Source organism: Dermacentor albipictus, chromosome 1 (assembly GCF_038994185.2).
Source record: "Dermacentor albipictus isolate Rhodes 1998 colony chromosome 1, USDA_Dalb.pri_finalv2, whole genome shotgun sequence".
NCBI classification, from domain to species: Eukaryota; Metazoa; Arthropoda; class Arachnida; order Ixodida; family Ixodidae; genus Dermacentor; species Dermacentor albipictus.
The window spans coordinates 179,115,001-179,129,175 of NC_091821.1; the positions used below are offsets into that span (position 1 = coordinate 179,115,001).

A 14,175-nucleotide genomic window follows, 5' to 3' on the forward strand; every position below is an offset into this window, starting at 1 on the left:
CCGGCTGCGCATGGGCTGGGCTGGGCTGCGGCTATGGGTTTGTTGTATGGTCTGATCGTTTTCTTCCATATTCTGTGGTTTATTGTGATTCATGTTTCCATGTGCGAAGTTTTTCCGTGTTTGGTGCGCTCTTGCAGCCCCTGTTACTTACTCGTTTATTAATGCAACATCCACACATGCGCATAATGCACACAGTAGCTACCGTTCCGGAATATTACGGGCTGTCCGGATGACAAAAGCGCGCGCGGATTCGCTAAAGGCACCACTAGCGCGAGCACATTCTAGCTAATCGAAAGCAAAATAGTTGCCAGTATGTCCAGTTGTAGCGCCTGTTTTAAAGAAAAACCGCTGCTTGCCTGCCAAATTGTATCGCTTATCTATAGTCAATCTGAAAACATCTAAGGGCCAGGTGAGATCACTTTTGTTTTGGAGTGACCTGCATATCTAGGCGGACATTCATTAGGTTAACAAAACCGGTCTGTCTAGCAATGTCCCGCTGTTATATATTAGCTAGTGCATTTACGGCGTAATAGCCCGCCGTCGACCGATAAATAAAATTTATAACCGCAGTGGCAGTTTAAGGCCGTATACTCAACCTTGAAACGAAAAAGGTAAAAGTTCACCTGTATATGATGAGCTACCCACAATATCACTGTATCGCCATGTGCTATGGCGAATGTCGATTCCAAATGCTCCAGAGGGTGGTATGCGGGGTGGGGTGGGGTGTCTGTCGAGTTCACGTTTTTGACCAATGATGGTCGTTGGAGTTTGGCGTCCAAAAGCAACACAAGCGCTGTGAGAGGCCGTAAACGAGACCCGCCGTGGTTGTTTAGTGGCTATGGTGTTGAGTTGCTGAGCGCGAAGTTGCGGGATCGAATTTTGGCCGGGGCGGCTGCATTACTATGGGTGCCCATTGCGAAAACACCCGTGTACTTAAATTTAGGTGCACGTTAAAGAAACCCAGGTGATCCAAATTTTTGGAGTCCCCCACTACGGCGTGCCTTATAATCAGATCGTGGTTCTGGCACGTAAAACCCCATATATATATATTTTTTTTTTAACGAGCGTTTTTGTATTCCGTCAACATTGGGAAACGCGGCGGGGAATCCAACCATGCACCTTGGGTAAGGAACTTAATGTGTGATGACTTCCCCATTACTGGTGTTCACGCAATTCCCCGCTTCTATAGGATGGTAACAAATTAAGCCGTTTGTCGCAAATTTTACTAGTTGCAGTCAAGTTACATGCAGTACGAACGTATCCCACTGTGAACTAGCAAGAAGTGCGACTTCCATGTTAATCATTTGCTTTTTTTAAATATAGTTTTTTTTAACTCTTTTTAGAACATACAATATTTTCAAAATTCGTCAGTGGCAGATAGCATAATTCTAACCACTGAGCTGTATTACCGAAGAAGGTGTGCATTGCTTCCATGAGAAGTTGAATTGCATGAATGACTAATTAACAAACGCTAACTAATTTTAATTAAAGCACATATTGCAGTTGAATTGCAGCAGGCGAGTTCGAAAGGCATATCCACTTGGAACTAATTTTCGGGATGATAGCAGTTTCGAGATGTTCCCAAAGTGTGCGACGAAGTACATGGGCATTCCAGTTACTTTTCTGCTTTATTCAATGCATTAAACGTCGGTTCGTAAAGAAAATGGAACGATACTGCATTGTTCCAGCAGGTTTCACGGCGCACGTCTCAAAGCTCTGTGATCCTGAGAATTCGTTGCAAGTGGATATGTCTCGCAAACTCACGGGCTACAATACGTGATTTGCAATAAACAATAGGTAATTAATTAAAAGGTTATCTTGTGAATACTTGTTAATTAGTCTATTATGCCTTTTGATTCCTTGTGCGAGTAATGTCGGCCGCTTCGAGTGACTCAGCTAAAGGACTACAATTGCGCTTCTGCCACAGGCAGCTTCTAAAATTCTGCATGGTCTCAAACAAGAGCACGCCATATACGAGGTGTTTCAGCGAACACTTTCAACATATTTTTTAATTGCCTGTAGCAGACATCACAATTGTAGTTCATGAGCTGGTCTACTGGAAGAGGCGGACATGCTCAAAAATTGAAATTCATAATTGAATAATGAAAAAAAATTCTATAAGCTTTTAATTACCGTATGGCACATTTAGAAATTTATAAATTCTAGCCAGGGCGGTTTGCAAGGCAGGGAGGACACCAGTTTCTAGGTATTCCAGAACTTTCTGGAGAAATGCATTGGCATTCCAGTTACTTTTGTGCTTCAGTGCATAAAATGACGCCTTGTTAAGAAAGTAAGTGGAATGACACTGCATTTTTACCGCAAATTTGACGGCGCATATCTCATAAATGGTGCCATCCACACAATTCTTTTCAAGTGGATAGCCTTGCAGTCTCACCTGCTAGAATTCGTAACTTGCAATATGCGACATAAGGTAATTAGTTAAAAACTTAATTTGTGGAATTTTGTTAATTAGTAGACTATACATTTCAATTTTTGTGCAAGTAATGTCTGCCGCTTGAGTAGACCAACTAATGGACTATAATTTTGGTATCTGCCACAGGAAATTTTTTAATATTTTTGAAAGATTTTGCTGAAACACCCTGTATTATTATTCATATTACGGTTAGCGGGGTGACTAGCGCACATCAAACCACACGAAAGTACTGGGGTCGTATTTTGTAATGATTTGTTCCTCCCCTTCCCCGATCATTTCTTTTAGGACGAAGCTTCCGTGTTGCCACTACTGCTGATGAAAATAGCTGAAAATTAAATGGATTGTTATAAAATCGGGTTTTCCTGATTTCGTTCTCGAATGCTCAAACTATTCGATGCACACCAACGTCAATACTGATGTGTTTTGAAGTCTACAATATGTGACCTGTGCTCGCAGTCGATTAATGAACATGCGACTCTGACTCCATGGAGTTGGGACAGAACTCGAGGTCACGGTTTCTGTTCCCGACCGCATTACAGCGGGTGTATGCACGCACCCATGCACACCCACACAAAAAAGAAAAAGAGAGAAAAAAAATTGCTGTTTGGAGCGCTTTTGAGTTGTGAAAATCCGGACCTTCGTAATGTGACATTCTTCATCGTCTAGGTGGAGGACATAAGAAAGCATGTCAAAGCTGCTTGTTCGGGGTGCCTTCACTTTGAAGAACTATAACCCATCGACAAGACGTGCGGGTTACCTTAAGTTTTTATTGTTTGTAAAATAATAGCAGTTGAAACTCCTATGCCTGTGCCCACTTCCCGTGCTACTCGCATGCGACATTGACTGCGATCGTCCTCAAAGCTGCCAAAAGAAGCGCTGGTGAACTATACGGAGGCTTCTGGGAAACTTAAATGAAACGCCAATGTATTTTCGTAGCATGTTTTAAGAACGGACATTTAGAATATGGTACTAGACAGGAGTTTTGTGAAGCATGCGTGACTTGTCTACAGCTCAGCTTAAATTTCGCAGCTATAACATGCACCTTAAAGTGAATAATAAAAAGTTAATTGGCTACAGGAATACCGCGATTTGTCGGGCAAGTAATGGCTGCCTTTTCAGATCCTGAACAGGCCGAATAGCATGCTCTAGTAATTTTTTTTTTTTTACATTTCATTACGACTAAATAAAAGAAGGGAACCGCAGTGTGTGTATCTCGACTTGTCCATTAATTTATTCACCCAATATTCCTATTCGTCCAATTATTCTGTTAGTTCAGAGTTTGACAGACGCTGCTTCTCATCGTCATCGTGTGGAGTGAGCCAGTGAGATCGCGGAGGTTGGCTACAGTAGTTCGGTAACGTGCGCCTGGCACCTCTCTCAAGTGGGAGCTTTTCCTCTGCACACTAACATGCATACAGAGGTGCAAGGCGCACTGGTATGTCCCATTGTTCTTGACCCTCCGGTAACTTTCAATGTCGTATTACAGTTTTTTACAGGAAAATATACAGACTGTGGGCGTGCATGTGATGTTTACACGTCACAACGTTGGCCTATAATAAACACAAAATGCATCTCACATGAAAATTGGAAGGCCGAATCTCTGGAGGGAGTTATGATAGTGGCCACGTCGCATATGCACGCAGGTAGACTATAACAGGAAGGCAGGTGAAAAGCGTCTAATGACCCATACATGTATGCTGCTGTTGCTGTAAAGCATCGCTGAAAAGATTCGAAACGCGAAGTAAGAACCATGCATGAGATGTTACCTGGTATTCTGACAGGCCACAGCAAATTATATAACCATACACATTAATTTAGTAATGTGTCCAATTTTCGATAAAGGCGTTATTCTGATACACTGGGCCTCTTGATTATCCGTCCCTGGCAGTCCCGAACATTTCGAGACGCTGCATATGCAACACTCATTGGCTGAAAGCACCGCCTTGCGCAGAGAGGCCCATTGCTAACAAAGAAACCTCGCGGGATCCGAAATCACTACTGACGCCGCTTGGTCAGCGACTCTGATTATGCAGTTTTTTTTCTCATGCTGTTTGACCACTACTGACTATCCGCTGATATCCCAAGAATGCGTGCATGCAAGCTGGACAGGCGGTATACTGCCTGTCCAGAACTGCCTGTCCAGAAGGGAAGACTTAACTGTTGACTGAATGTAGTATATTGCTTTCAGTCAACAGTTAAGTCATCCCTTCACGTTGGTTGGTTGGTTGGTCGATCGGTCGGTCGTTGTCGTCTGGTGGAAAAGTCCTTGACCCACATCTTGCACTACCTTCTGCCTGAACCCATGGCGCATACCTAAGAGGGGGATTGGCGACAGAGATCAGTATGCAAGAACATCTCATAGAATGAAGGGGAAAATAATAAAAATTAACAATAGTAAGTTGAAGGCATCCTCACTTTTGTGCTCTAATTGCATGGCTGTGGTCAACCAATATGCCATGTGACAAACGGTCAAACTAAGCGAGTGATAACAATGCTCTCGCCACACACCTAGGATAAACTCAGCAAAGTTAACGAAATATTGTAGTGCGAAGGCACAATCACAAAGGGAACACACAGACTCACTTCTTTGTGCCTTTGTGCGATGATAAGTTGTTTACAAGTAAACACCTACTAGCCCAACAACTTCTGCAGCAAAGTTGGTATCACGCCTCGCGGACAATTTATTTATTTATTTCTGCATTTATTTGCTTACTTAAGTATATTTACATAGGACAGGCTTAAGCGAGTAATAGGTCTATTTGATTCAGCCAAGTTTCTTGGCACCTTCTGCACCTATTCACGGTGCACTGCACCTAGACCCTCGATTCCCCGAGGTGCAGCAGCGCACCCTGCACCCCCGTGCTTGATTGAACGGGGTGCAAGGCAAGGTTCCGCTGCGGTGCACTGCACCCTTGAACCTTGCAGCGAGTGGGTGCAGCCAGGCACCCCCTGCACCTTTTCGTTTGTGGTGCCGTGCACCTTTTTTCTGAATCGAATAAACCTAATGACAGGAGTGGCATTGATAGAGTAGAGAGAGAGAGAAAGCAAGGACAGGAAAGCCAGGGAGGTCAACCAGAAGAGCACCCAATTTGCTACCCTACGCTGGGGGTGAGGGAAAGGAGAATAGAAACAGGAAAAAGGGAGAGAGTAAGCACTGAGTGCGTTTGGGAGGGACACTATAAACAGTCTCTTAAGCAGGTGCACTGCAAGTATTGCTCAAGTGCACGAATCGCTTTTTGTGCCAGTGACAGGTGTGGCCATGGTCTGAGTATCTTTTGACTCGGTGAACGGTCTTGAGTCCAGTTGGTGTAAAGTTGCCCGCAGAGAGAGGCGTTGTACCTTGTAGCGAGGGCAGGTACACAATAGGTGCTCGATGGTTTTCTCGCACCCACAGGAGTCGCACTTTGGGCTCTCGGCCATTCCAGTTAGAGTAGTATCTACAATAATTAATTCAGGCTGGAAGACATGGCAAAGCACACAAAATCCAGCAAATATGTCCTATTAAACCTACAATAAATTTGCAAGGATGTGTACAGTCGACCAAAAAAGTTTACGGACCAAGAGACTTGACAAAAAGCGGAATATCTCCGCAGCCTCCAAATGCAGCCTGGTATTCCCATTTCCAGCCTTTACTGGTATATGCGAACAATATTCTGATGTACGGTTTTACTGGCTACTTTTAAAGGCAGCTCGTATATTTAGCATTTTCTGAGACCCCCTGGTCCGTAAACTTTTTTGGTTGACTGTACCTACTGGGAGAATAAATCCACAGCATATCCAAAAGAAAAGACTAATTTAGCTGCAACTGCGGATGACGCCCCATAAAAAAAGAGCCGTTGTTCGATGGTATTGGGAAAATTAGACAACTTGAAGGTATTAGCAGCATGTGAAAAAGTTTGTTCAGTACATGATATTGATGAGTTGTAGTCCACTTAACAGAAGTTTAACAGCGGGGAGCTTATGTTGTAACAGTTAAGGTATATAGTGTACCCCCTCCCCAAGTTTAGACTCCGATGAAAAAATAAAATCACGCGCTCCTCATCAAAGCACCAAAGGGGTGTGCCAATAAATTGATGTTAAACCCTGTTTGGGCAGCCGAGCGAGGGCGCACGAAACATAGGCCAAGTTTCCAGAAAACGACAGCAAGCAAGAGAGAGGCACCACTCTGCAACATTCCTACAGAAGTTGATTTTACTGTGAAGTCAGAATTCAATCTTGCGTAGAGACACATGCAGAATTTATGTCTGAGAGTAACTTTCTTTTTCTTTCTCGTGCATTATTGGGCTAGCGCGCAAGACATAGATGCCTTATATCTTCAATGTGAAACTAGGGCAGAATTCTTGTGTGTATGTATGTGTGTGTATTTGCTAACATAATGGCCGCTAACACTGTCGCAACACCGTTAGTACGTGTTCTCGCGAGCCGCTTTAGTTGTACGAAGTGCTTCGGGAATACCGTCCATGCATTGCACATGCCTCTGTTTCTAGGAAGACAGAAGTGCAACAAACGACAGTAAAAATAATTTGGAGGACGCTTAAGCTTCGCCTTTCAAAGTGGAACGCGGTAGCATTCAAAGATCCCCAATTGCTTCTCACGCTTCCCAGAAACTGCAGCTTATGTAACCGTGATGTTTACCGGAAAACGCTGGCGGCGAACGCTATGCACGAAGGCGGGCTTTCTGGTATACAATCGTGTGGGCCGCGATGCGGTAGGGATCCTCCATGTACATGTACATAGAGACTTCCTACGATGCGGCGAAGGCGAGCGTATCTGGAGGTGTTGCAAGGAACCAGGCGCGTCGCGCGTCGCTTTGGCCTTTGAGATTTGCGGGTGCAAATCTCGGAGGCCATGGCCGCTCTATGAATGGTAGAAACGCTAAAAATGGGGCTTGTGTCTTTTTTTTTTGTTTCCGCGTAACAGAATGATGTTTTCTGGTATATCAAAATTATAATTCGATGCTACCATGTCTGTAGGTTGTGTGTAAGTCGTACTTTACGATTTTTCTGACGTATTTTACCTTGAGAAATTCAATTAGTTCAGTAACTTCATTGTGCTACATGGAGGGCCTGCGTGGTTGTGTGTGCGTGGTTCGAATTCTTTTGCCATAACGACGCTGGACGCCGGATCTTCTGCGACACGGGGCCCATAATGCTATCGCGTTAAAACCGAATACGCCCTGGCGTGTGCGTCAAAAAAAGAAAAAAAACGTCGGCGCCGGTGGCGTCGATACAGCTGCGTGACATTACAGGTTGCTCTCAGCGTGGGCTTTTAAAGAAATGACCAGCCCTTCCCTTACCGGAAATGGGGGTAAGCAAAGCTTGTCTTGCGTGCACCTGACTTTCGTTACGGTTAGGAAACCCACAGGTAACGGCGCCGGATTGCTTCGGCCTCCCGCTCCCTCAGCTCGGGATCTTTTCGTCGCTGTAGGATTGCCTGGGCTCGGGCGGCTCTAGCGGCTGGATCGGCGCGCCGACAGCGAGCCCTTTCATTGGCGAGTTATCGCTCGTAGAAGGCTGCCTGTTCCTTGGGGGAACGCACAACGCGTGGCCGTCCCATCCGTTTTCCGAGACTGAACTGAATGGAAACGAAGGCGGCATGCCTTTATTTCCTGCCCTATCCCTCCCTGCGGAAGCGAAACGGCTGATTGGTTGCGCGCGTGACGTGAGCGCGCGCCTATGCAGCTGGCGTCCTTGCTAATGACTCACGCTCCGGCACCGGCGCAGATGTCAACTCATCAAACCACCCTTTCCCGCAGCTGCTCTGCTCTGGGAGCAAGTGGTATTTTTTGCGTGACCACGACAACGCCACCGAAACTTGTGAGCCAATACAAGCTTCACTTGAAAAAACGTTGAACTGTTCTAAACTGTGAAGTCGGCGTAACGCTTTTACATTTTCAATTGGCGAGAGCATGCAATGCGTAGGGGACGCTGCACGGAATTGTAATGATGACACATGCATTCCCCCCTCCTTCCACCTCTCCCTTGTCTTTTATGCGTTGAGGTCGCTAGGTGGATGTCTGTGATGTTCTACTGTTCTACGCGCTGACCGGTCAATAATTTCTATGTATAGCAGTTTTAAAGAAATGACGACCGAGTGTATTGTTCCTTTATATTTCCTCTTGTTTATGGCAGTAAACAAGACAAATCGAGCAATAGCAGTTGCAGCTTTTTCGCACTTGGAGGTCTAGCACGCGTCCATGCCGTCTGATTTCTGACGCTCTTGTCCGATACCTGCGTAGCCTACGTTCACATTTAGTTGCTTTTAATAGAACGGCGTTTGCCACAGTATACGTCAGCTTGCCTGTCTTCATGCGTGACCGCCATCAGAGCTTGCTCCAGAGGCTCGGCGTTTCAGTTCCCGCTTGAGAGAAATGTTTTCCTGACATGTTCACATGTGTTTTCTGGTATGTTCACATTACGAGACAACCTTATCACTTCTCCGGTCATCTCATATGTGGACACCATACTTCGCCTATCTTCTGACAATGTTTGCCTATCATCCGTCAACAAGCGAGGGAGAAATGCGATTGTGTACCGACCTTCAAAGGAGGAAGTGTGGTCACATGCTATATCGCCGTCGTTCTAGGCGTCCAATATCCGGATTACGTGATATAGCGAATCGCATTTCTGTGCAGCTCAGCGCCGTCGTTTTCTGGACGTCTGCTAGCTGCAGCGCCGAACTTCGCCGCGTCTCCTCTCTAATCCGATGATGCGAGAAGGCTATGAACTGCATACGTAGCCATACGTGCACCAGACGTACGGCACTGCAACATGAGTGCCGTCGTTTTTGATAAATTGAGTGCCACGCTTAGTATAAATCTAGGGAAAACAGGGGGAAGGCTGGACATGGAAATTCAAGACGATGAGCAAAACGAGAACGAGGTGAAAGCAGGAGCCAACGTTTCGACAAGTGGACTTGAAGAAGACAGGTCCACTTGTCGAAACGTTGGCCCCTGCTTTCACCTTGTTCTTGTTTTGCTCATTATGCTTAGTATAACATAGACGACAAAATATTACAGCTGCTAATCTATTCCGCGTATCACAGCGCTTTTGTTCACGTGCGCATCGCATCACCCAGTTGCCAGAGCACATTTCAGCGAGGCAATAACAAATATGTTGGGAGATTTAAACGCATAAGTAGTTCGTAAAACACATGCAATGCGTACTTATGAAAAAAAAAATTGAGTTTTTTTGTGCCAAAACCACGATATGATTATGAAGCACGCCGTAGTGGGGGACATGGGATGAATTGAAAACGGCAGATGTCGCCTTTCAAAGGTTTTGTTGCAGTTTCTTAGGAAGTTAAGGGTAGGGGTGGGGGGATGTAGCGAGTCTTTATACCCACAAAAACAACGCTTAAGCGTGTGTGTGTGTATGAAACAAAACCACCTGCTCCTTGGAGGGGTGGGAGTGGTAGAGAGAGATGGGTTGTGCAGTGTCACGTATCATCTCGTATCATCTATAGTATGTAAAAAATGGCCGACACAATGTAGAACCAGGAGTTAACGGGTTTTTTGCATGCTTAATTGTAGTCTTGCGGATCTTGTTGCATCTCGTCTGCAATAATAGTTATCGACCAGGCACGTACCTAAGGCCCCCCCCCCCCCCCTTTTCGCCCACGCCACCACTTCTCACACACATTCCTAAAGCGCCGCCAAATCAATGTTGAGACTTGACAGCTATTCAGCGGTCAACATTTTGTTGCCCTTTTCACTCCTTTTGGATGGCGGTAGTTATCGGCGTCTACTGGGATGTGAAGGCCAGTTTTCTCATCAATTCGGTGCCCGCGCGATTAACTCGAGATGTATTCAGTTCTATTCAACGGTCACGCGCATCGTTGTTGCTTCGTTAGTTGAACCTTCTACGTCTAGACTGATCCAGGGACCAGGAAAGGGATACAGTTCGTGGTCAGCTGGTCTGTATGCACGTGGAATGAGTTGCGGCCAGAGAAAATGCCAATTGCGTTTAACTTTTCTTTTTGTTTCATTATTTCCTCAAGTGACGGCTCGCCGCGATGCTGACAGATCCTCGGAACCATATGCCCGTGATATGGGTTAGATAAGGTGGAAAATAAAATAATGCAATATAGCGTTCATCATCGAACCCTGCAATAACCCTTAAACTTATAGGCAATATGACTGTCACCCGCTAACTCGGCTGGTTTTCCCCTCATTGTACAGCACTTTTCGTGCCAAATTGGCAGTTGGAAAGAAGAGTCTCAAGGAGTTGAGAAATTAAGCAATGTACTAAGGGAGAGGGCCGAGACAACAGCCAAACAGGAAGGAAAAGCTAAAATTAACAAATTTAGCCATTCTTTCTGGAAATATTCGTGGATCAACATCTCTTTATTTAAAAAGGAAACAGAGAAAACGCCGCCGGAAATTGAGGACAATTCCGTGTGTTCTGAATTGCGCTTCTACAGTTATAATTAGAGACGCCTAACGTAGCCACTTCTCTGCTGTGTTTATGTAGGTGTTTTCCTAACCTTCCGCGGTGGGCGCAGGACGTCTAGAATCGCAGCTTCTTGCGCCATACGCGGTTGTACGCGATTGGCGGCCACGCATCGTTACGTAACTTCCCAAATAACAATACAAGTCGGTTGTGGCACTTGTTAGAGCAGTAAATGAGGGATCCAAAAGAACTGTGATTGTTCCGCGAATATGTATTTCTGTATAATTCTTCCAGAGCTAATTCAAAAAACGCTACTATAGTCGGATACAACTTAAGTCTGCAATGAAACCCTGCCCACGCACTCATAACCGCTAGCGAGGCCGCAAATAATTCGTACTTCAAACTTTTTCTGTTACCCAAATAAGGCGGTACTACAAAAGTAAAATTAGCGTGTAATTTTATACCTTTTCTCTCGCCTATTATAGTGGAATGGCGAATGTCTAATTCCTAATTGAACTGGAATAACGTGCTTGCTTCGCTACAACTATTTGTTGTAAAGTTTCACTTCAGTTGGCAGTGGAGTATCATGAGTAAAGCGGGTGCAACAGTGAAATGAACTGCACCACAGACTTTTGAAGACTCCATAATTATGTCCATGTCTTTCGCACACCTCATTGCTTCTGCCGATGAAAAGACTCTTCACGAACAGCAGACGCTCCGGAGGTGTCAAGTACGATGCCATGTTGAAAAGGCCGCATGACGACGATTTTGTTTGCTTCTGTGATTGGCTGGCGGAGTAACCTAACTCCGCGTCTCATCTCTAACTCCGCGCAGTCCGTGTGCCTTTGTTGCCAACTGCTGTTTTTTAAAGTTCTAATCTACTAAAGTAATCTTTATTTTATACTTTCGCTTCTTTACTTGCTCTTGGCAGTGTTCTTTGTGCGCTTCTTTCCTGCGCGAGTCCAGAACCACGTCAAATGGAGAGAGAGAGAGAAAACATTTGTCATGAGTTTGGGTACGAGGAAGACACCCAATCTCATGACAAATAAATTATCTCTCTCTCTCTCCATTTGACGTGGTTCGTAGTTTGCCAAGTAAAGGAGAGGTGTATCGCACAGGCGTACGTGTAAAATACACCTTATTTCATTTCTCTTTTGTGGGTTTACGCGTTTTTATGGCGAATGGTGGGCGTTATTCACATTAGTACTAGTAAAGATACCCCTCCCCCCTCATTGCAGAGAAAAGTTACCTTGGGTTGCCCCCTTCCCCCCCCCCCCCCCCTGAAAAAGAAATCCTGGGTACGTGCTTGTTATCGACAATATATGTCACTGGAAGCAGCGTGGTGTACCCCTTTAGTTTTTACGACTTGAGCATTTGAGCTGAAAGCACGAAATCCGCATAGCACCCAAAGACGTGCTGACGTGTTGCTGGGCTCAGTGCGAAACAGACGAAGGTCCGATATATGAATCGTTTCACTTGTTGTGGTGCGCCTTCTAATTTGCGTACACGGCGGTTCACTAGTTAGGCGCGGTCAGGTAGCCACCCTCCTAATCCTTGTTCACTGTTTCCCGAACAATTGGCGCGCCTTCGCGCACTTGTCTGCGTACCCGCACTTGCCGATCTACGATATACACTGTCCGTGCGTGTGGTGCGTGACCACGGTGTGTTGCTGAACCGCGTACCGCCGTCATATTTCTGCTTCTAATCGGCATTGTAGTATGTAACGTGAGGACATCTGGCCACGAAGACTGAAGGTATATACATGTACGAGTATTAAATGAAAAAATAAAAACAATAAAAGGCGTATTGATGATGTGTATATGTACTGTTGGATACGGACCCTTTTCCTGGCATCACTCAAGTTTCCCGACCACATCCAATCGCCGTCGCATTCCAATTATGGTGTGCCGGGGCGCGTATACCACTTATCGGACCCGTCAGACAGGTTGGCGACCCCTACCTCATGCGCCGTACATCGAGCTATTGTCTCCCCCCCCCCCCCCCCCACTGCTTGACTTCTCGAAAATGCAACGGGAGGCTGGCACGGATCCTGCTAGTTGATCTTGGTCCCGAGCAAAGCTCTTTTGCGGCTCTGAAAGGTCGCTGGAGAACAACCCGTCCCCTCCAGCTCAGTGCTTCCAGGCGAGGAGGTGACACCGCAGGCAAGTCAACCCTCGGACAAAGATCATTTGGCTATGTTTTGTTCGGAGCGTCCCCATTGGCCGAATGTGATGGCACTTGCACGGGCGCCTACCATTGGAGGAAAATGATGACACCTGAGCTGGCTCGACAACTGGCTGAAAATGACGTGACCTCGAGACTGAAGGGGTTAAAAGCGTGAGACGGAGAATAGTTTTTTCTTTTTTCGTTCTTGCCACGGGCCGCAGCGTCCGATTTGCTGCCGGTCGTGGATGACTTTATGACTGTTCATTACTTTTTGTTATTACTGTAAATAATGTAAATAAGCCTTCAGTTCTCAAAATCCTCCTCAACGTCGGCCAACTGCACTCAACGGCAAGATCTCGTAGCACCCTCTCGGGAACTTGCGGGTATCGAGGTCCCTTCCCGCGCCTTGTACCCCAGCTCGCGCGTTATGCTTAGCTCTACCTCCGGTATGGTGGCTACCTCCGGGAGCTGCTGCCGCAAGGGCAAGATGGCGGACAGTGTTGCCAGATGGTCTGAACAAAACATAGCCAAATGATCTCAAAATGTAGCCCAAAAATAGCCAAACCCAAATTTTTTGTGAGCGAAAAGTAGCCAGAAACGTGGCCAAAACGTTTGATGATATTCTGCAGGTGTCTGTGCAGGTGGTGTACACGTTGTCCAAATCTCACCGCGCATTTTTCCGGCTCCAAAATTACTCCGCCGCACGCAACCAGCACAACACTGGCCTCAAGATCAGCTTAAAGAATTCTAGTGAGAGCTGCTACTCAGACGTAGATATAGGCACCACTTATTGCTACAATGAACCAAAGAATTTCATTTCCGATTTACTCATGACATTATTGGTATTTACTGAGCCACGTTCTAAGCTAACTTTAGTTCACTACTCGCTGTACCCAAGGCATTTTTCTAAAGAGTCAAGCAAACTATTGCCAGCTCCAGCCTCGAGGATCAGATTCGGCTGGTCACGATCTAGTGCCCAAGAGGCTGCCCGTACTCAAGGCATTAAAATAGGGATGCCTTTCCTACAGGCTTGGTTTATAAAATAAACATGTTATCTCTCTCTCTCTCAATTTACTCGAAAGCAGCTCGAAGCTAAGTTAACAAATGCTGCTGCTTGGAGGAAGACTGGACTCTGAAGAAAACTTGAAACCTTCTCGCGTTTTCCTCGCGCGAAGAAGCGGCAGT

General features: G+C 45.8%; 1 long non-coding RNA gene across 1 annotated transcript in view; it reads left to right on the top strand.

Moving 5' to 3' along the window:
- The window catches only part of LOC139052896 (uncharacterized), a 186,053-nt gene that overhangs the window by 9,435 nt on the left and 162,443 nt on the right, over positions 1-14,175 (top strand). The gene's annotated exons all lie outside the window — the stretch shown is intronic.